This window comes from Toxorhynchites rutilus, chromosome 2 (genome assembly GCF_029784135.1).
Source record: "Toxorhynchites rutilus septentrionalis strain SRP chromosome 2, ASM2978413v1, whole genome shotgun sequence".
Classification (NCBI taxonomy): Eukaryota; Metazoa; Arthropoda; class Insecta; order Diptera; family Culicidae; genus Toxorhynchites; species Toxorhynchites rutilus.
Window position 1 is genome coordinate 211,974,652 of NC_073745.1, and position 3,388 is coordinate 211,978,039.

A 3,388-nucleotide genomic window follows, 5' to 3' on the forward strand; every position below is an offset into this window, starting at 1 on the left:
TTCGATTTTTAGAACAGTCATTTCCCGGAAAATGGAAAATGAGAAAAAATAATTCTTGAACATTGGGGTTTCTTTAGCATCAATAATCCAAATTACACCAATGACTTTCGTCAAAAAAATATTTTTTACAGCTTGGTCGTTAATGGGTTAATGAAAAATTGAATGATGCATTTTTCTAGAGCTTACGATGGATGATGATTTATCATAAACGATCCTTTCGATATGGCAAAAAAAAATCAGCTCTATCGGACATGACTCAAGGGTGCCTCAAAGCGCTCAAAGCTTTGATTTTTTGACACTCGAAAATCTGTCAAGGATAAGAGATGGGTAGGAGTATACATGAAATCAGGGTCTAAAATAAAAATGTGATGCTGATTGTCCTCCAATTGCATAAAATTGTTGTTTTTTAAACGGTTTTATTTAGCTTGATCCGTTTGTAACTTTGTCCATTGTTTGTTCATTGTGTACCACAATAATAGAAATATGACCCTCTTCCTGTTGACCGATTATCTAAAATTTGGAACAAACTTTTGTCTCTGCTGTAATTATAAAACTGCGTATTCTATTGGCTTGAAAATCCAAAAGGTTGGCCGCTACAATATGGAGGACTACATATTTTCTCAAAACCCAAATGAAAGGGCTTGACTAGTAGAACATAGTTATTGATGAAATATGCAAATCCAAAATGGTCGCCACCAGAAAATAATGATATATAAGGTACACCGGGCCAAGTTGAAATTCGGAGTAAGTTAAAACGTAAACCATAATTTTTACTAGGAATGGTGGAAAAATATACATAGTAAACATAATCTTTCAATCCACCTTATGACAGCCATTACCAGAATATTGGAATGCTTTAACGCAATCCGCGCCTTTATTTACTTTTCCTTGTTCCGTGAAATCAAAACAAACATTTTTGCGCGCTGACTCAATCGGTCCGAAAACATTGATTTCTTTTTCAAAAATATTACAGGTATTTGATTTTTTTTTTCACTCCGGATAATCAAGTCAAAACAATTTTTTTTTCTTTACTTGGTTTTTTTGCATGTATTTTTCGTTTGTTTGAAAATAAAAGAGGAATTTGATTATTGATTCTTCCCCGTAATGTCAGAAAACACATTTCTCAAATGAAAAAAAAAATTATCCAGATTCTCTCAGGAGGTGTTAGACGATCATATTTGATGAAAAACTCCTACGCATATGTTCGAATTTCAACAATGATAGAGTTACAGACCTTTTTTTTTTTGTTTCGGACTCTGTTGCTTCATACTGGCTCTACATTAAAAAGTACGCTACGGGAAACGATTCTGATGCTTTCATTTGAAAGATGAGAAAATTTAGTACAGGATATAGTAGTGGAACAACTAAATTAGTGAATTTTAATAACATTTTGGAAGTGAAACACTCAAAAGGTCATAATTTTCAATGTGTTATTATTAATTTTATCCTAAAAATTTATATTAAACTAGATTGTTTCTATCAAATAAATTGAAGTTCATTAACCGCTCCACAATTTATTCTTTGAAGCACAAATTCTATATTTTATAATATGGCTGCAATATCGATATAAACAATTCCTGGTGAAAATTCAAGCAAAACCTTCAAAAATCACTATTTTTACCCCGCTGTACATGTAATAGCCACTTAAACTTCACCTTAACGTTGAAAAGTTACATTTCTTCATGAAATAAGCCATATTTGAAATATAAAAAAAATATTTTTTTCCAAACTGAATATAATCGAGTCCAAAATTGTATATAATCGAGTCCGACCTGTACTGTATTCTATTAGTCAAATCATTTCATTTGATACCAATATTGAGGGGATTGCAAAAAATACATAGTCGACCAGTTTGTCGTGGCGACCTTTTCGAATTTATGTTGTTCATAGTGTAATGTATTCTCCAAATCAAGCCATTCAGCAATTTTTTTGCGGCGGCCAAATTGAATTTTTCAAGATCATGGAATACGCAGTTTTATAATGACAGTAGAATTTAATGTCTGTTCCATATTTCAGATCAATCATTCAACAGGAACGGGGTCAATTTTCTATTAATGTGTGACAACCCAACAAACATTCAAACATACATAGAAACAGGTCAAGCTGAATGAAACCATTCAAAAAGAAATTAGTTGTTTGGGGACTGCGGCCATCTTGGAATAGGATTTTTCATTATCTGCTATGTTCTACTAGTCGAGAACATTCTTTTGATACATTTTTGGGCATTTTTCATGAATAACTGTGTTCTACTAGTCAAGCCAACCCATATTGATGGGGTTCTGAAAAAATAGGTAATCTGCCATTTTGTAGCGGCCGCCATCTTGGATTTGCATTTTTCAAAAATAACTGTATTCTACTAGTCAAACTCTTTCATGGGTATCAAATATTGATGGGGTTGTGAAAAAAATATATATGACGCCATTTTGTGGTGGTGGCCATTTTGGATTTGAATTTTTCAAAAAATAACTGTATTCTACTAGTCAAGCCCTTTCATTGGATACCCATATTGATGGGGTTCTGAAAATTTAAGTTACCCGCATTTTGTAGTGGCCGCCATCTTAGATTTGAATTTTTCATAAATAACTGTGTTCCACTAGTCAAGCCCTTTCATTGTTCTTCTTCAATGGCACTAACGTTCCTAGAGGAACTTCGCCGTCTCAACGTAGTATTACTTGCGTCATTTTTATTAGTACTTAGTTGAGATTTCTATGCCAAATAACTCGCCTTGAATGCATTCTGAGTGGCAAGCTCTAGAATACGCGTGACCACAGTGCAAGTCGGAGGAAATTTCTTTGACGAAAAATTCCCCCGACCAGAACGGGAATCGAACCCGAACACCCGGCATGTTAGTTATGACGCTAACCACTCGGCCAAAGGAGCACCAAAAGCCCTTTCATTGGATACCCATATTGATGAAGTTCTGAGAAAATATGCAATCCGTCATTTTGTAGTGGCCGCCATCTTGGATTTGCATTTTTCATAAATAACTGTGTTCTACTAGTCAAGCCCTTTCGTTTGATACCCATATTAGCTATTCAATATGGAATTATTATACAAATTATTCAAAATTTCCCAAAATAAAATACTCCGGATAATCGAGTCTAAAATTCCGGATAATCGAATCCCAGATAATCGAGTCTCCGGATAATCGAGTCCGACCTAGAATTGCACGCCAGGTAATAAAATAGAGATAATCAAGTACAGTGATTTTGAAAACTAAACGGAAAAATCTTTTTCCGCATAGCTCTGAGCATTTTAACTCACACCATGTTTTTTTTCAACCCTGGGGTAAGTTGTGACCACTTAAAATCGATTATTTCTCAAACATTGCTGTAGATGCCGGACGTTATTTGTCGGTGATTGCTATATGAATGAATGATGATGAATT